The sequence below is a fragment of the Giraffa tippelskirchi genome, chromosome 14, assembly GCF_054371585.1.
Source record: "Giraffa tippelskirchi isolate mGirTip1 chromosome 14, T2T-mGirTip1v1.2.pri, whole genome shotgun sequence".
NCBI lineage: Eukaryota > Metazoa > Chordata > Mammalia > Artiodactyla > Giraffidae > Giraffa > Giraffa tippelskirchi.
Window position 1 is genome coordinate 69,737,011 of NC_137288.1, and position 20,320 is coordinate 69,757,330.

The following is a 20,320-nucleotide window of genomic DNA, read 5'->3' on the forward strand; positions in this document are numbered from 1 at the left end:
GGAAGGACTAATACTGAAGCTGAAACTGCAATACTTTGGCCACCTGATGTGAAGAACTGACTCACTGGAAAAGACCTTGATGCTGGGAAAGATTGAGGACAGGAGGAGAAGGGGACAAAAGAGGATGAGATGGTTGGATGGCATCACCGACTCTAAGGACATGAGTTTGGGTAAACTCCGGGAGTTGGCAATGGACAGGGAGGCCTGGTGTGCTGCAGTCCATGGGGTCGTAAAGAGTCGGACATGACTGAGCGACTGAACTGAAGTGAACTGAAGATTAAGTATATTACATATAACATATAATCCTTACATCAAATTCAGACTAAAATCTTAGTTCCTCCAGATTTTCTACCTAAGAAACAGAAATTCAGTATAAAAGAAAATGTTAGGATGAGCAAATGTAGACTTGAGGCTTTTAAACCAGTGTGGCTGGGCCCTTGATTCCTATGTTGCTCAGAAGATTGAGGCTATTATATAGATATGATGAGCTCCATTCACTGAAAGGGCTGAAAAGTAATAAAAACTCGGTAGCGATTTGCAAACTAAGCACCCTGATCTTGTTTTCTAAATACAGTAACTTCTGTGAGGCATCAGAGTTCTTTAAAATATGACTGATTTATGCCAGAGCAAAGCACAGGTGAGTCTGGAATATCTTCTCGTCCCGAAAGCAATGAGATGCTCAAAGACCAAAGGGGCTGTGAGAGAGGACACAGCAGAAAGGGATTCCACTGGCTGATTTGAGACATTTAGAACATCAGAAGGAATAATAGCAGTAATGGTCAGTCAATCCTAAAGGAAATCAATGCTGAATATTCATTAGAAGGACTGATACTGAAGCTCCAATACTTAGACCACCTGATGCGAAGAGCCAACTCTTTGAAAAAGACTCTGATGCTGGGAGAGATTGAGAGCAAGAGGAGAAGAGGGCGACAGAGGATGAGATGGTTGCATGGCATCACTGACTCAATGGACTTGAGTTTGAGTAAGTTCCAGGAGTTGGTGATGGACAGGGAGGCCTGGAGTGTTGCAGTCCATGGGGTCACAAAGAGTCAGACATGACTGATCAACTGAACAAAAACAATGGCAGTAGGGATACTAACATTTCAAATGTTTTTTTAAAACTCAATGAACAAGTAAGGAGATGGCAAGTGGTGGGAGCTAGATTTCTCACTGCTGGAACGGGAGGTTACAGATAGATAGACAAGGGGAAGAGGCCAAAATGATCCATGTGGTAATGGATTACAGTTGGAGATATCACTATTAACTCACGTTCAGTGTAATGTAGACATAGATGGTTACAAATAGAAATGTTTACACAAAGGTGTATAGGCATAGATTAGTGTGCATATGTGTGTGCTAAATCGGTCCAATCGTGTCCAGCTCTTTGTGACCCCATGGACTGCAGCCCACCAGGCTCCTCTGTCCATGGGATTCTCCCGGCAAGAATACTGGAGTGGGTTGCTCTGCCGTCCCTCCAGGGGAACCTCCCGACCCAGGGATTGAACCCTCATCTTCTGTGGCTCCTGCCTTGCAGGCAGATTCTTTAGAGTTGAGCCCTCGGGGAAGGGAAGCCCACAGGTTAGTGCACACACACGTATTTCCTTGCTCTGTCAGCTGAGAGGGTCTAGAAGGGATGACACCCCGCTAGCAGCAAGCATACTTAGCTCCCAAATCTTGGTTTCTAATTTCATTCTCCAGTTAAAGGAAACAAGGCTCCTTGGAGAAATGGCTGGCTCTAGGACTCAGGCAGAAAATACACCAGATGAACCAAGAGCATCTTATTGTGTCAGAAAGTAAGCAAGAGTCCAAAACAAAATTGTAAAAATCTGCCTAAAAAATTCGTAAGGATGGGAGTGGATCAAAAGTCACAAGAAGCACCTGAACGAGGTCCCAGTGACCAACGGTAGCAACAAAGTAAACAAAGCAGCACTGGATTATAACCCAAAGTATTAAACGAATGTCCATGCATCCATATGGATGCAGTGATAAATGATTAAGAACTGTTACATGATCATCTGAGGCAGATTAAAACTTTTAAGTTTACTGGAACTAAAATTGATTTGAAGGGGGCACCATCAAACTGGAAGTGGTTACGAGGCCTTTTCTAGAGAAAAGGTAGAAACAGAGAAAGGAAAATACTGATTGGCTATAACTTAAAACCTGGTTGGCTGAAAGCAATCTTGAGGAAGAAGAATGGAACTGGAGGAATCAACCTGCCTGACTTCAGGCTCTACTACAAAGCCACAGTCATCAAGACAGTATGGTACTGGCACAAAGATAGAAATATAGATCAGTGGAACAAAATAGAAAGCCCAGAGATAAACCCACGCACCTATGGACACCTTATCTTCGACAAAGGAGGAAAGAATATACAATGGAGAAAAGACAATCTCTTTAACAAGTGGTGCTGGGAAAACTGGTCAACCACTTGTGAAAGAATGAAACTAGAACACTTCCTAACACCATACACAAAAATAAACTCAAAATGGATTAAAGATCTAAACGTAAGACCAGAAACTGTAAAACTCCTAGAGGAAAACATAGGCAAAACACTCTCCGACATAAATCACAGCAGGATCCTCCATGACCCACCTCCAAGAATATTGGAAATAAAAGCAAAAATAAACAAATAGGACCTAATTAAAATTAAAAGCTTTTGCACAACAAAGGAAACTATAAGCAAGGTGAAAAGACAGCCTTCAGAATGGGAGAAAATAATAGCAAACGAAGCAACAGACAAACAATTAATCTCAAAAATATACAAGCAACTTCTGCAGCTGAATTCTAGAAAAATAAACGACCCAATCAAAAAATGGGCCAAAGAACTAAACAGACATTTCTCCAAAGAAGACATACAGATGGCTAACAAACACATGAAAAGATGCTCAACATCACTCATTATTAGAGAAATGCAAATCAAAACCACAATGAGGTATCATTTCACACCAGTCAGAATGGCTGCTATCCAAAAGTCTACAAGCAATAAATGCTGGAGAGGGTGTGGAGAAAAGGGAACCCTCTTACACTGTTGGTGGGAATGCAAACTAGTACAGCCACTATGGAGAACAGTGTGGAGATTCCTTAAAAAACTGGGAATAGAACTGCCATATGATCCAGCAATCCCACTGCTGGGCATACACACCGAAGAAACCAGAACTGAAAGAGACGCGTGTACACCAATGTTCATCGCAGCACTGTTTACAATAGCCAGGACATGGAAGCAACCTAGATGTCCATCAGCAGACGAATGGATAAGGAAGCTGTGGTATATATACACAATGGAATATTACTCAGCCATTAAAAAAAATACATTTGAATCGGTTCTACTGAGATGGATGAAACTGGAGCCCATTATACAGAGTGAAGTAAGCCAGAAAGAAAAACAACAATACAGTATACTAATGCATATATATGGAATTTGAAAGATGGTAACGATAACCCTATATGCGAGACAGAATAAGAGACAAAGATGCATAGAACAATTTTATGGACTCTGAGGGAGAAGGTGAGGGTGGGACGTTCTGGGAGAGTGGCATTGAAACATGTGTATTATCATATATGAAACAGAACACCATTCCATGTTCGATGCATGAGACGGAGGCTCAGGGCCGAGGCAATGGGATGACCCAGAGGGATGGGATGGGGAGGGAGGTGGGTGGGGGGTCCAGGAAGGGGAACACATGTAAACTCATGGCTGATTCATGTCAATGTATGGCAAAAACTATTACAATATTGTAAAGTAATTAGCCCCCAACTAAAATAAATAAATTTATTAAAAAAAAAAAAACAAAAACCTGGTTGGCTGTTGATGATTGATCATCCTTAGATTTCAATTTCATAATTTTCCAGCATTGACAGGCTTAGGTTTTCATTTGCTGACACAGGCTACCGTGGCATTAGGAGCCACCTAAGTTTAATGGGCTCCTACTGAATTAATTTAACACTACATCAATAAATAGCAGAGAAAGAGAAATCTAAACAGAAGAATTTCAAATAATTTCAGTAGATACTCTACCTTCAAGGGAGCATAATACCCCTTTTGCTGACAGTATGTATCTTTGCTATGGTGTGGTAATTTGTTGTAATAATATTGATAGCATGGTCATTGTTAGGAAAAAGCCCTTATTATCTGAAGATACATACTGAAGTATTTAGAGATGAAGCAACTTAATTTATGATTTAACAGGAAAAATAATATTTGAGTATGTGTATTTTTCTATATGTGTGTGTATATACACACACATATGGAAATACGGACAGAGATAAAGAAAATTGCCAAAAGATTAACAATTGGTGAATTCAGTGATGGATATGTTCATTTCACTGTCTTTCTACCCTTCGGGAAATTATAATTTCCAATTAAAAAGTTTGGAAAAATAATTCCCAATACATGAAGTATTTTAAACGTAGGCACATTTAATAAATGAATGCTTTTAAAACAAAAATACAATAATATAATATAAGATAATTACCTGAAAACAGGATTTCAGAATCAAGCAGTAATTACAGAATCTATAAAAATGGTGGGTCGGTGGTACCCAGAGAGGCTGTGTGGTCTGAGGACAGGCTCAGGTTTGAAGCTGCGTGAGGAACGTGTTTTGTTACTATGAGATCATCTTAGGGACAGTTCTTTGAAGACGACATCAAGGCCCCAAATTTGAGGCCTTTCAAGACGGTGAAGGCCAAGCCGCATTCCCTCTCGTTGACCTAGAGCCTGAGGCACTGTTTTACACACAGAAATCTCTGCCACCACACTCTCTACCCTGGAGCTCTTCTCCTCGACCCGGAAAATTCCCTCAGTTAAGTCATTCCCCAGAAGGCAAGGCAAGGAACTACCTTTCAAACAGGCCTTACGTGGAGTCTCCTAATCCTTTTTTCTTCACTGCAGCTTGGTTTACAGAATTATCAGTTTGAAAGATCCAGAGGGAAGGAGGCTCGGTAGGTCACGTCCGGTGGAGGCTCACGTCCGGTGGAGGCAGAAAACAGCGAATCAGAGCCCGCAGGCTCCTGGAAGAGGTCCGCTTCCGGCCGCAGACCGGAAGGGGTGGGCCGCAGAGACCCTTGGGTCCGCCATCCGGGTCCTGAGGTAGAACATGTCACCCAGTAGGAGGGGGAACCCCGAGGCAAGGGAACCAGACAGAAAAAGAAGCCAGAAGGCGCTCCCAGACTCCACCTCCCTGACTCCATCCCAAACCCACTGGAGGAGAAACGAAACTGTGTGACGGAGCTGGCGGAGGGAGATCCCAGCTATTTGTTGACTGAAAAAAATAGTCACAACCTGAAAGTCGTGTTTATTCAGTGGGAATTTTTAGGACTTTAAGCCCGGGAGGCAGGGTCTCAGGTAGTCCAGAGAGAACTGCTCTGGGGAGGCGGGGGAAGAAGTCAGATTATACAGAAGTGCGTGACAAAGGGGCTTCCCTGGTGGCGCAGACAGGAAAGGATCTGCCTGCAGTGCGGAAGACCCAGGTTTGATCCCTGGGTCAGGAAGATCTGAAGGAGGGCCTGTAACACACTCCAGCATTCTTGCCTGGAGAATCCCATGGGCAGAGGAGCCTGGCGGGCTACAGTCCATGGGGTCACAAAGAGTTGGACACGACTGAGCAACTTCACTTTCACTTTCATGCATTGGAGAAGGAAATGGCAACCCACTCCAGTGTTCTTGCCTGGAGAATCCCAGGGATGGCGGAGCCTGGTGAGCTGCCGTTTGTGGGGTCGCACTGAGTCGGACACTACTGAAGCGACTTAGCAGCAGCAGCATTCTTCCTTTTGGGGCCCTCTGGGCTCAGAGTCACGTCTGGAGGGCCATGACGTTCTTGTTTACGGATATGGCAGGAGATACTCGGCTTCACAAGTTCTTGGAGAGGCTGAATGCCCTTCTTCCTTCTTCCCTCTTCTCCCTTACCCGATCAGCTCTGAGGCAGACAACCTCACCTCCCAGCACTGGTTAGGTACACCTTAAGCCTCATCTCACTCTGCACCTGCCTCCAGACCCAATTAGTTCACCAGGAGGCAGGGGAGTGGGGGGCAAGGTGTCAGAAAAGGTGCAGGACACCCTAAGATCCATTCTACCAAGGCCCAAGCAAACTGTCTTCCAGTAGAAAGTACACCTCAAATGTCCACCTCGGCCAGCAGAGTGGCTACGCCTGGGGAGGCAGAGGAATGAGGTTTGGAAGTCGTGAAAGGAGGCTTCAGTTCTAGCTTAAGCAGTTTAACTGTGAAGCGGTATGGTAAGTTACAGATATCCATCGTGCCAATATCTATATTTTTGATTTGCCTAAAACATTTTATCATTTTTTTAATATATATAAATTGTTACAGCCACTGTAGAAAACAGTACAGAGATTCTCAAAAAAAAAAAAAAACACGAAAAGTAGAACTAACATATGACCTAGCAATTCCACTCCTGGGTACCTGTCCAAAACACCAAACACGCTGATTCCAAAAGATACATGCTCCCGAGTACTCATAGCAGCATTGTTTACAATTGCCAAGATATGGAAGCAATCTAGGTGTCCACCAACAGACGAATGGGAAAAAGAAGATGTGGTATATACAGACAACGGAGTATTGCTTCGTGTGCTCAGTCGTGTCTGACTCTTTTCAGCCCCATGGACTATATAGCCCGCCAGGCTCCTCTCTCCACGGGATTCTCTAGGCAAGAATACTGGGGTGGGTTGCCATTTCCTTCTCCAGGAGATCTTCCTAACCCAGGGACTGAACCCATGTCTCTTGCATCTCCTGCATTGGCAGGCAGATTCTTTACCATTACCGACACCTAGGAAGCCCCAGTGAAATATTACTCAGTCATGAAAAAGAATGAAATATTGCCATTTGTAACAACATAGATGGACTTGAAAGGCATTATACTAAATAGCAATGTCAGGCAGAGACAGACAAATACTTATATCACATATATGGGATATAGAAAATACAACTCGTGAATACAGCAGAAAAGACGCAGGCTCACAGCTATAGAGAACAAACTACTGGTTACCAATGGGTGGGGAGGGCCAAAATATAGGGATGAGGGCGTGGGAGATACAAAGAGTGTAAGGTAGGGATGTCTTGTACACCACGGGGAAGAGAGCCATTATTTTATAAAATCTATGCTTGCATGCTCGAGTTGCTTCAGTCATGTCCAACTCTTTGTGACCCCATGGACTGTAGCCCGCCAGACTCCTCTGTCCATGGGATTCCCTAGGCAAGGATACTGGAGTGGATTGCCATGCCCTGCTCCAAGGGATCTTCCTGACCCAGGGATTGAACCTGGGTCTCCCACATAGTTGGCAGATTCTTTACTGCCTGAGCCACTTGGGAAGCCCAAAATGGAGTGTAACCTTTAAAATTATATAAGAATAATATAAAAATATTTTTAAAATAAATAAAGATCTTTAAAAATTGTGTTTTAAGTAGACCTCATACTTGACTTCAAGGCAGGCTTTGGAATGCGTAATGCTAGGCTGAATCTAGTCCAGCCCTGAAAGAACCCTGGCACAGGAATTGGTTAGGCCTGGAGTCTGAAATCCATGTCCATTGCCAAGTAACTCTGTGCCAAGCACCGCACCCTCTGTGCTTCAGTATTTCTGGCTATAAAAGAAGCAGGGGCTTCCCTAGTGGCTCAGTGGTAAAGAATCCTGCCAATGAATAAGACGTGGGTTTGATCCCTGGCCCGGGAAGACCTCACATGCTATGGAGCAGCTAAGCCTGAGAGCCACAACTATTGAGCCCATGCTCTAGAGCCCGGGAACTGCAGCTACTGAGACCGTGAGCCTCAGCTACTGCAGGCCTCACCCGAGAGCCTGTGCTCGGCAACAAGAGGACCCCGCTGCAGTGAGAAGCCCACCGCAGTGAGAAGCCCGCACAGTGAGAAGCCGGCACAGTGAGAAGCCCGCGCAGTGAGAAGCCGGCACAGTGAGAAGCCCGCGCAGTGAGAAGCCAGCATAGTGAGAAGCCCACCGCAGTGAGAAGCCCGCGCAGTGAGAAGCCCGCGCAGTGAGAAGCCAGCGCAGTGAGAAGCCAGCGCAGTGAGAAGCCAGCGCAGTGAGAAGCCAGCATAGTGAGAGGCCCGCGCCGCAATTAGAGAGTGGCCCGCTCGAGAGTGGCCCGGCTCGCTGCACCTGGAGATGAGCCTGTGCAGCAACTAAGACCCAGCACAGCCAAAAATAAATAAATAAATAAAAATTATTTTAAAAATAAAGGGGGCAGGCTACCTATGTTTCTTGCCTCTCAGGGGGTTCATGCAAGAAAGTCCTGTGAAAACCCAAGCAGCAAATAAAGGCAAGCCATCACAGGAGTATTTGGGGTGGGAACTACCATGATGTTAAACTCACAGGATTTTTAGGGCTTATTAGCACATGTGCACGGTAGGCATAAATGATGGAGAGGCAGGGGGCATTGTTCCAGCTCCATAAACTGGGTTAGCAGGCTCCCTTGTCAGCCTAAGGCCTGTGTAATTGTTACTTCTGTTCTCCACTCTCCATGAAGTCTCTCTGCAAAATAGCAGCATTGGAGGCCATGAAATAATTCTCCTCTCTCACTCTTTTGTGTTTGGTGGGGAAGACAGTCGTATGATTTTCTCCCTAAGCATGTGATTCAAAAGCAAAACATTTTAAAGTTTTCTTTATGTTTCCCTAAAGCATTTCACCTTCAGCATTGTGTGTGTTTGAACCATGGCTATAAATTCACACTGATTTCACTTTTAAATGCCCTGTGACTTCTAGCCAGATTAATGTCACTGTAAAACAGCCACTTTGGGAAGCTGTACTTCCTGCCTATAATCTTTACTTTGCTTAAAACACGTCAAAAACTCTTCTGGGGTTGCTTTGAGAATTGATTTACAAGCCACACAAGGAGATCCATCCTACAAGTCTAAACTGAGTTTTAAAGCTAGTGTTACTCAGGTGGACCACCCGCAGTACTCAGAGAATAAACTTTAACTTGTTTCTGGAAAGCAAAGCTCCAAACAAAGAAAAAAGATTTGATACCCCTGAGGACATTTAGAGAATATACCTTGGGTTCTGAAAAGTTTCCAGAACTTTCTCAGCAATGATACCATTGAGTGAACCCTGAGGACAACCCTGAAGATAATCACTCTGATCTGGGTGTAAAGGTTTTAGTCTACTTTCTTTTAAAATTGAGCTTTTACATTTGATAATTATTAAAATATGTTTTGAAGCAAAATCTCATGAGAACATTGATGTTTTTTATCGTTTGTGGATTGAACCAGTGACAAAATGATTCTAGAATTTGTTTGGGGGCAGGTAAATTCTGAGATATTTTAATGGTAGATTTTTAAGCTAAGAAAGGAATTCTGACTTGGACTTTTGATGAGCACATCGTGATGTTTTGTGGACCTGCTCTCTCACTGGGGGATGAGAGACAAAACACTAATTTGTTTTTTCTTTTTCTTAGAATCACTTCTTGTCATTTTCTACCACCCACTGTAGATTCCTGTGGATACTTCTGAGTGGTTGAGATGCCACAACACAAATTAAAAATCATTGTTTCATTAACCAAATTTTAGCTGGGGAAATGATTGTTACCATAACTGAAATACTGCTCAACCATAGTCCTATTTACTCCTAGAAAGAACATTAAGCATTTCTTTTGAGCTCTTATTACAGCCAAATTGTTAATTATTTTCTAGGGCTTATTAGTAGACACTCTAACAATTATTTCCATTTACTTTTTAAACAATTTGGTTGCATTTAAATGGCATTTCCATGGAAAAGCAAATAAACTGAAGAGAAATTGAATAGAAATAACTGGCAATGATTTCAACCTACTGTATAGCACAGGGAACTCTACTCAATATTCTATAATAACCTATATGGGAAAAGAGTCTGAAAAAGTGGGTATACGTACATGTATAACTGAATCACTTTATTGTACACCTGAAACTATTACAATTTTGTAAGTCAACTATACTCCAATATAAAATAAAAAATTAAATTAAAAATGTTTTCAGAGGAATGAGACAATGATATTTTCAAATTACCTACCCTAGGGTGGAATTTTAAACAGTTAAAAAAAAAAAGCAACAATAGCAGACCAAGCAATCAGAAAATCTTCGTAGTTATAGCTCTTACAAAAAGGCTAAGTGTACATTAAGATGATATTTCACTATATCAAATCTGAACTCTATTTAGATCCGACCATCTAACCTCAGCCCACCAACTGGTGGCATGAATGCAAGGTTGGGTGATCTAGTCTGACCTTGGTGGCTGCAGGGGAAAAATTTCATCCAGGACAAACCCTGGCTCTGAAGATCAGCCTGTTGAAGTGCATCATAAAACTTTACTGTTCCTTTTGGAGACCTGGCTAAGCCAACCAGGTAATAAAAGACATATTTATAAGCCTAGTGCCTGTTGGCACCTCAGTAATTCGGAGTTAAGTAGCTTGGATTGGCTCCCAGACACTTTATTGGTCTGAGGTAGTCTTAGTGGGCCAATCAAAAATAATGAGGGGCAGTCAGGAGGGCTCTTGTCCTGTGCCTTGACCCCCTGGACTGCGTCAGCTCTTGGCTCTGGTTACAGTCCTCAGTGTCACCAGGTTGCATTTCGAAATCACATTTGTTCCCTTAGCCCTTCACAAGTTCTCTTTGCAGCTCCATAGAACTGGATTTTGTTCTAGATTTAGCGATAAAGAACTAGATGCACAGCGCAGAGCTTGTTTTCCTTCTGGTTAAAGGATGGACAGGGAAGCCTGGCATGCTGCAGTCCATGGGGTCGCAGGGTCGGACACGCCTGAGTGACTGAACTGAACTGAAAGCCAGACTGCAGTGTTTGGTTCAGTTCTTACAGAGTGGCGGGAATTCAGGCTGCCATGACCTTGAAGGATCCTCTCCACCCTCCCCCTCTCTCTTCTTTCTTTCGTTTTCCTTCCTTCCTTCATCACCGGGGCACCAGGTTTGGCTCTGAAGACACATTGTGGGGAATTCCCTGGGGGTCCAGTGGTTAGTACTGGACGCTTTCACTGCCATGGGCCCTAGTTCAGTCCCTGCTGGGGGAACTAATATCCCACAGCCTAAAAGATAAAAACTCTTCATGCTGAGGTTCCAAACTGAGTTTCTGTCTGATTCCTAAGAGGAGGCTCCCTCTTTTTTTCCACAGCCTTGGCAGTTGAGCCTCCATCTTTCTTTCTGTCCTGGACGATTGACACACAATCATCCTCTGGAATTCCCTAGCTTCACCCGTGCCAGCCCCCATTCTGGGTGCAGAAGTCCTGCTCCTGACACCCAAACGCGGCCCTGCAGGTGATGGTCTTGCCACCTGGCGCACGCTCCAGATGTGGCCACCTGCCCTCTCGGCCTCCTGAGTCCCGACTCTTCCTCTTTGGCCGTCCGTCAGCTGTGATACCCCCGGTGTGGACCAAGAGCTGGCACTTGAGAACTGGGCAGGGGACAGACAGTGCTCTGTGTGACTGAAGGCCCTGGGCACGTTCAACCTGGAGCAGGAACGACCAAGTGGAGAGGAGATAACGATCTTCAAAAATCCGAACACTGGGACTTCCCTGGTGGCACAGTGGATAAGAATCCACCTGCTGATGCAGGAGACACGGGTGTGATCCCTGGTCAGGAAGATCCCACATCTGGGACAAGTAAGCCCGTGCCCCACACTACTAAACCAGCACTCTAGAGTGACACAAGCCACAGCTAGTGAAGCCCTAGCGCCCTAAGCCCGTGCTCAGCAACAAGAAACTCCACCGCAGTGAGACGCCTGTGCACCAGGAGGAAGAGGAGCCCTCCTGCGCAGCAACGAAGACGCAGAACCACCGAAAATAAATCCATATCGGAACGCTGTCCCCCGTGAGTTGTGGCCCACAGAACAGAGAGGAGCCTTCTCACTAGTCCCCTCCTCTGGCCTGCCGGCCAGCTCCCCCAAAGCTGCTCCACGATGATCTGTGACCTACTCTCTCCCAGACTGAAAGCTTTCCTGCTCCCTGGGAGAATCAGGGCCCTTCAAGGTTTGGGTCTGGTTTCCCATCTCCCTTCTTTGTACTTCCCAGCCCAGTGGGGCTACAAAACCAGTGGTGCATGATTCCCCAGGTGCGCCCACCAGCCCTCTGCTGCCTCCACCCCTGGCTTGCTGCTCTCCAATTATGGTTTCATGGTTGGTTACTGGTTTCATGGCTGGTTACTGCTATGGGTTGAATTGTGTCCTCCTCAGAAAATATACAGGCTTCCCAGGTGGCTCAGTGGTAAAGAATACACCTGCCAATCCAGGAGACAAGGGTTCGATCCCTGGGTTGGGAAGATGCCCTGGAGAAGGAAATGGCAACCCACTCCAGTATTCTTGCCTGGAGAATCCCATGGACAGAGGAGCCTGGAGGGCTACAGTCCATGGGGTCACAAAAGAGTCAGACACGACTAAATAACTAAACAACAACAACATACCCTGGAGTCCTGACCCTGATATCTCAGAATGTGACCTTATTTGGAAATAGGGTCTTGACAGAAGTAACCAAGTGAAAATGAAATCATTAGAGTGGACTCTAACCCAATATGACTGTGTCCTTATAAAGAGGGGAAATTTGGACAGGGAAAAGGACACTCACACAGGGGAACACCACGTGAAGATGAAGGCCAGAGGTGGAGTGATGTTTCTAGCAGCCAGGAAACACTGGCTATTACCAGTAAACCACCAGAGGCTTACTGGCAGAGGCACGGAAGTTTTTCCCTCACTAGCCTTCTGAAGAAGCCAACCCTGCGACCATTTGATCTTGGACTTCTCGCTTCCAGAACTGTGAGACAATAAATTTCTGTTATTTCAAGCCACCCAGTTTCTGATGCTTTGTTATGACAGCCCTAGCAAACTAGCACAGCACAGCCCCACCTGGAAGCTCCTAGCAGATTCTCCTCCTTTATAACATGCCACCGTCATTATCCCATATGTAGCCTGAGACAGCTGTGAAAAATAAAAATAAATATAGACTGGGACTTCCCGGGTGGCCCAGTGGCTAAGACCCTGTGCTGCCAATGCAGGGGTTCTGGGCTCAATCCCTGGGCAGCGAACTACAGCCCCCCTACCACAAACAAAGATTCTACTGCCTACCATGATGAAGACCTGGCACAGCCAAATAAATAAGTAAGCAAAATAAATAAATAAAATATTAAAGAAATGTTGATTGAGCACAGGAGGTGCTGGGATAATGAATATGAAAGTATTTGAATAAGTATAACATTACAGAGCATGAGATTTTATGAGATCTTTACCGCAACTGAGCCAAAGCAAAGACGTGGATGGAAGATGCGGATGGATTAAGAGTTAGGGCCAAATTCTAGCATATTCTTTACAGGATAAGAATTTTCACAATGCTACTTGTATAATGATAGCCAGGAGCTACTGAGCAGATAATATGCTTGATGTCTATAGCCTTTAACATATAGCTTCCCAAGCAGTAGGAACTACTGTTAGTTATCCCAACTTTGGAGGCAAAGGGAATTAGGATTAAGGACCATGTGAGGTCGCAGGGCAACGTCACGGCTGAGCCGCAGTTTGAAGCCTTGCCTCTGAGGACAGCCTGCTAGCTGCTACCGCACCTGCTTGGCTATGAGGAGAGTCAAGTAGCCTGGTCACCATCTGCCCTCGTCCCTTGAGTGCTCTGTGTCCCACAGGTTTGCTTCTCTAGCAGCTAAGCAGCTGGAGGTGAAAGCAGGCAACAGTGGCTGACGGACGAGAGTTTTCAAATGGAGGTGAAAGCAGGCAACAGTAGCTGATGGGTGAGAGGTCTTAAAGGAATCGGCGCACGTGCTCATCAGCTCCGATTACTCACCCAGTCTCTGCGACTGTACACGGTGCGGGGAGAGAACCCTTCCTCCTAGAAGGAGAGGCTGTTCTTAGGTTAAATGCCTCGAAGCATATTCTCTGGTGCAGAAGTATATCTTCTGGGGCTTTGAGGATGAAGATAGGGCCCATGCGGGCACCTATGCACTCCGGCAGAGAAGGGCAAGAACAAGAGACCAATCAACCATGCTAGGGGCCGAGCAAGGAGACCACCACCCCACCCACGGTTTCACCGAGCGAGGACCCCAGCCAGTTCCGGGGGACTGACCACAACCTCCTGATCGTCCTGCAGACGTCAGACGGAAGTTGAGACTGAAGCAGAATTAGGGGAGCGAAACAGAGGCCTCACGCAATTTCCACGTGTGTTTTCCTGTCTCACAGGACTGACTTTGAATTTCAATGAGGACAGGCATGTTGGCTTTCTTTCCACTTTTTTCCCACTGAACACCAATTCTGGATGATTCTGACTCTTTCTAGAGCTCATAGGCAAGAGGCAGGTAGCCTGTGTGTCCCTCGCCCCTGCAGCATGGCACCGAGGCTCTGATGCGTTGCTATCGCAGCTGCCCGGGTGCGGGAGGACAGCCAGCCAAGGCCTACGCTCTTCCTGAACAGGACAACGTGCGAGGCAGCAACATCAAGCGCAAGGAGGGCCCCACTGTCCAGCCCTGTCCAGCCCCGCCTGCTTCACTCCACCAGGCTTTGGCTTGAGGAGTCAGGACACCAGTCTCCCTTTGTCCATCTCTAGCAACTCGGGGAGGTGGGCCGATAGAGCAGATGTTCCCAAGGGCCTTGGAGAAATGAACCACCTGGCTCTGCCATTCGCAGCTTCTGACTGTAGGCAAGTTGCCTAAATTCTCTGAGCAACTGTCTTTTTTTGTGTGAAAGAGGATTTTATGTCTATCTTGCCAGGTGATCGCACTGACTGGAGAGATTATATGTCCGCTGAGACACTTTGTAGGAGATCAGTGTGTTGCTAATGTTTAGTCACTAAGTCGTGTCCGACTCTTTAGCAACCCCCAGAGACGGTAGCCTGACAGGCTCCTCTGTCCATGGGAATTTTCTAGGCAAGAATACTGAAGTGGGTTGCCATTTCCTTCTCCAGGGATCTTCCTGAACCAGGGATCGAACCCATGTCTGTTGCATAGACAGGCATCTCCTGCACTGGCAAACAGATTCTTTTTCAGTGAGTCACCTGGAGACCAATCAATGATCACAATTATTATTCAATAATTGGAGAGACTGTGTCAGCTCACTGCAATCACATTTCACTCTAACCGGTCAAGAACTATCAATATTTTCTCTGTTCCAGCCACAGGGCTAAGCCCGGAGGCTCTAAAGATATGGCAGGGGTTCTTCCTGCAGGAAATTTCAGTCTCTAGTAGAGAATCTATAACTTGTGTTTACTGGGCTATAAATCAAGATAGAAAGAGGTGGCTCTCTGTTCTAAGTAGATAAAGTTGGTTGGTAAACAGCACTTTCAGGTCTGGCTCAAGCAGAGACAACCTCAGAAAGAGGCCGTAATTAGTGACCCAGAGCCCAGGACCTGAGCTGGTTATCTCTGGGGTGCCGGCAGACATCTGGCCTAAGTAGTAAAAAAGAACCCAGAGTTCCTCTGGTCCCTGGGGGCACGTTCAGCCTGAGCTGGACCCATGTAATTAGCGCCGGGAACAGGCCTCTCTGGCTATAACCACAGCGGTTACTAGAGATTCTGTTTATGTCTCCCCAGCTGGGGGACTGTCCCTCCTGCTCCCTCCCGAAATACTGTTAAAAGCCTCCTCCTATCACTGCAAATAGTGACAGCCTTTATTTTCTTGAGCTCCAAAACCACTGCAGGTGGTGACTGCACCCATGAAATTAAAAGATGCTTACTCCTTGGAAGAAAAGCTGTGACCAACCTAGATAGCACATTAAAAAGCAGAGACATCACTTTGCTGACAAAGGTCCGTATAGTCAAAGCTATGGTTTTTCCAGTAGTCATGTATGGATGAGAGAGTTGGACCATAAAGAAAGCTGAGCACTGAAGAATTGATGCTTTTGAACTGTGGTGTTGGAGAAGACTCTTGAGAGTCCCTTGGACTGCAAGGAGATCCAACCAGTCCATCCTAAAGGAGATCAGTACTGAATATTCATTAGAATATTCAGCTTCAGCATCGGCTGATGCTGAAGCTCTGATACTTTGGCTACTGATGTGAAGAGTTGACTCATTGTAAAAGCCCCTATGCTGGGAAAGATTGAAGGCTGGAAGAGAATGGGGTGACAGAGGATGAGATGGTTGGGTGACATCACCGACTCAATGGACTTGAGTTTGAGCAAGCTCTGGGAGACAGTAAGGGACAGGGAAGCCAGGCGTGCTGCAGTCCACGGAGTTGCAGAGTCAGACACGACTGAGCGGCTGAACAAGAAGACCACTTCTCACCGCAAGAGGACGCTCCATGCAGTTGAGCACCCCCTTCTCAGCACCAAAAGGGGAGGAATCCACACTTGGCATTCCTTTTCAGAAAGTTGCAGACCCCCTGGAGGAGAGGGGGAAACTCCGAGATGGAGGTCTGGTTCTGTCCACAGTCGCTGAATAGACGCTCTTGGTGGAAAGTCCCGGCCTGCTGGAAGCGACCTGCACAAAGCCAGCAGTCATTCTGCACATTCCAAAGCCTCCCACACCTGCCGAGATCCCTAACACAAGCCATCTCCATCACAATGAACCGCGGCCCCGGGACATTTGGGCACAGGCATCTCCTGTACTCACCTTCAGTTGTATGCAAAGAGTTCTTCCAGAGGGCTAACCCTCTGGTAAACAAAGTTTGCATCACAGATAGGATTACTCCCTCAGCCCCAGCTTTTCATAACCAGCCCTGCAAAGGTGTGTGTATCCAGCCTGGGCTTATTGACTTTATGACACATATCTGTTCAAAGGCCAAAGCCAGGGTTCAAAATAAAAATGTCGGTAAGTGGAAGACATTCCAAACTGAAGGCTTGCTTGATTGCCAAGAAGTTCTAGGGAAAACACTCCATTTACAAACCGTAGAAGTGAGATAAGGCGGATTAAAGAGCCTGGTCAGGGGTTACTTATAAAGGGACTGTGTGGCTGCAGTTGTTGATGAATAAGAGGAACTTGGGAAACTATTAGCAAACAAAGTTCTGATGACCTAATACTGTCGCTTGAAAAGCAAAGAGGAGTTTGGGGTAGGTGTGCAGGCCTAAAAATAGAATTAAACATCACTCCAAGATTCCATAAAGATAGAAAATAGCCTGAAATGGTTCAATTACACAGAAGTTCCCCAGTTGAAAGTTATAAGGGGTGGATAGTGAGTTGCCGCTTTTGACATGAGAAAAGCCTACACTTGGAGAGTCCAAGCTTAGCACACAGCAACTCTCCTGCGTGTACACCGACAGTCCAAAACGGAGTTCTTTCAGCCCTCACAGTGCAGATATTCACAACCAGCTCCCTTCCTTCCCACTTCTGGGATCCCAATTTCTTACGCCAATAGCTCCCTACCAAGTTACCCAGCTATTGAGTAATTAATCCAGGATCAGGCAAAAGTCCTTAAGAGGGCTAGTTTTCTCCACATGCACAGGCTTAGCTCCTCCAGAGTTTACAACCTTCTCAGAGTAATTTATCACACAAATGATGCCACGATATGGGGCTTCCTGGTGGCTCAGTGGTAAAAAAATTCTCCTGCCAATGCAAGAACCTCAGGTTCGATCCCTGGGTCAGGAAGATCCCCTGGAGAAGGAAATGGCAACCCACTCGTGTTCTTACCTGGGAAATCCCATGGACAGAGGAGCCTGGTGGGCTACAGACCATGGGGTTGCAAAAGAGTCAGACATGACTTATGACTGAACAACAAAAATGCCATGATATTGTTCTATGATACTCATAGCATAAAGGAAAGATGATGCTGTTCACTGAAGTGGCTTTAGGTCAAAGTAGAGCTTTGCAGAGTGTTTCTAGAAGCTTACACCCTGTCACTGCCATGCAGCAGGTTAATGTACTTTCCGGCCAGACCACTTTTGCCTGTTTTTTCCTCCCATCCCTCTGCACTTACCTTTCTTCCCCCTGACTTAACCTCATCTTTAGATAAGACTGATCACTGTGCAGTGCCACAGGAAAAAAAAACGGTAGGTGAAATAGCGTCAACAAAGCGAAGGTGTGTACATGCTCCCTTTACAAGGGCAGTTTCGACCACACTTTCTAATGATACCTGATTTGATGAAGTCATGTTTCCCTTGCAAGGCAGTGATCACGAGCTTTCTCAGGAAGGTGAAAAGTGGCAGAGTGTGTTGGTTACTCGATTCAGTTTAGTGACTATTATGTAGGCTCAGATGGCAAAGAATCTGCCTGCAATGCAGGAGACTCGGGTTTGATCACTGGGTGGGGAATCCCCCCAGAGAAGGAATGGCAACCCCCTCCAGTATTCTTGCCTGGACAATCCCATGGACAGAGGAGCCCGATGGGCTACAGTCCATGGGGTCGTAAAGAGTTGGACTAGTGACTAACACAGTGTTTTCCAGGTTCAGGAATGAGGAAAGGGTCCTCACCCACGACCACTGCACTCCAGTTCATTTGTGGATGCTGGTTGCAGTGGTGTTTGACTTGGTTTGAAAGCAGAGATGAGTCGAAACTCAGTAAGCTTGAAGGTGAATGGACACATGGTGATTGCCAGGCTGAACATTTCCAATCATCCTCCTGCAGTAATCAGGAAACAGTAAATGAAAGTGTTATGAGCAGGCTCGTGACAAACAGAAGTGGAGCAAATAGTGACAAAGGTCGAATAGGGAAACTTTATCTGACATCCATGTCTTGAGACTCTGTACTTGCAGCAAGTGTAAAGAGCAATTATTTCCTGGTGTGGCTGCCGAACACCCAGATAATGTGCAGATATCCATGGAAATCTGCATAGCGAGATGGGAAACGTCATGCGCTTTGTACCTAAGTGCCAAGATTTAATGAAGTGTAGATGTAGAAATGGTGATGTCACACACAGCTTGGCGTGGCTGTGGGGAGCGCCAGGATTCTAAATCCAGAGCTTTGACGTTGGCCGACATTGAACATTATAGGCAAGGGATAAAATCATTTGTTTTCTGTGTTGGTAAGTGAAATGCAATGGTGTATGATTGCTGGGGTAGCCATGGGGAGAGGGGAGTGTCTTTTGGAGCCCAAACACCTGTGACTCCAGAGCTCTGGCTTAAGGGAGAAAAAGCACATTTATATTGCACAGTATTTTATGTACTAAATTCTCTGTCCTCACCGATAGGTCACATGGATAAACTAAAGCAGAGACTAAATGCATTTTTTTTTTGTCTCGGCCACCTCCAGGGGTTCCCCCTGAGCATCTTACCGGCATCTTAGAAGCCCAGCGAGCCGCTGCGACCCTGCATCTATCTCCCGCCTCCCCTTCTAGCCTCCTGTCTCCTCCAGCAGTCTCTCTCTCGGCCCTTTGTGGGCGGGCCCCGGACTCAGCCCCTGAGAAGCCCATCCATACATGACTGTTAGCATGAGAATGAATCACACTTTGTGGGGCCGAGTTGCTGGAGATGGGTTTGCTTTGTCCTGGCCTTTACCATAAACTGTTTGGAAAGTTTTCTTCAGCCCTCCTCCCCGGACCCCGCCCCACTACGATGTTTACCTCCGGTCAACAACTCTGTTTGCACAAGCGAAGGCTTCGTCCCTATCACACACAGTTTAAAGCACAATCCAAACCATTTGCCACAAACATTATGAAAAAAGGTCATAACTTTCACATTCTTTTTCTGAATTGTGCTGTAAATGTATAAGAAAATATAAATTCTTGCAAAAATACAAATTCTTGCAAATTGATTAAATAAAAGCAAAGCTCAGGAGAAAAATATAGCAAGGACATAACCAGTTTTAGGAGAAAACAAACCAAAATTTGTAAATGCACATATCATAAAAGATGGTTTCATGAAAAACACAGAGAATGTGAAGTAAAAATAAGCAGGCAATATTTGTTTTTCCTTTACAAATTGACAAATATTAAAATAAAAGGCAATGTGCAATGTGGTCAAACACTATTAAAACATATTTGTCTTCACTGCTGGTGGGAATGTAAATGCTTATCACCTTTCTGGATGGACAGGGAGGCCTGGCGTGCTGCAGTCCATGGGGTCGCAAAGAGTCAGACACGACTGAGCGACTGATCTGATCACCTTTCTAGGGGGCAGATTGTGTCAAATTGTTTTCCTCTGGAAAGAAAAAGAAAGAAGTAACTGCATGGATGACCACAATGAGGTAAAAGAAAATACTAGTAGAAAAGAGTGGAAAATATTTTTACAATTGATGGGGTAGGGCCTGCTTAGAATAGAACCAATGCTAAAATCTGTAAAGGGAGCGATAGTCAACTCTAAGTGCCTAAAAAGATGAAAACTCTACATGCAAAAATACATCATAAAGTGAAGCACAAATATCGAGTTGGATAAAATAATTTCTACAGTGTGTATGAGGGACAAACGCTTGGTTAAACTGCCGGTGTGGCAGCTTGTGGCCCTTAGTCCCTCAACCAGGGATCCAACCCAGGCCC

The 20,320-nt window shown here is 45.6% G+C and overlaps 1 protein-coding gene across 8 annotated transcripts in view; it reads right to left on the reverse strand.

Moving 5' to 3' along the window:
- The window catches only part of CCBE1 (collagen and calcium binding EGF domains 1), a 401,394-nt gene that overhangs the window by 299,093 nt on the left and 81,981 nt on the right, over positions 1 to 20,320 (reverse strand). For 2 of the 8 annotated variants that reach the window (XM_081563029.1, XM_081563026.1), the window contains exons 1-2: positions 4,837 to 4,992; positions 4,473 to 4,580 (exon numbers count right to left, since the gene is read on the reverse strand). The exons of 2 other annotated variants lie outside the window; for them this stretch is intronic. The gene's annotated coding sequence lies outside the window, so the exon portion shown is untranslated. Of the gene's footprint in view, positions 1 to 4,472; positions 4,581 to 4,836; positions 4,993 to 20,320 lie in introns of those variants that run through there. 4 more of the 8 variants (XM_081563030.1, XM_081563025.1, XM_081563028.1 and 1 more) reach the window with 2 other exon arrangements.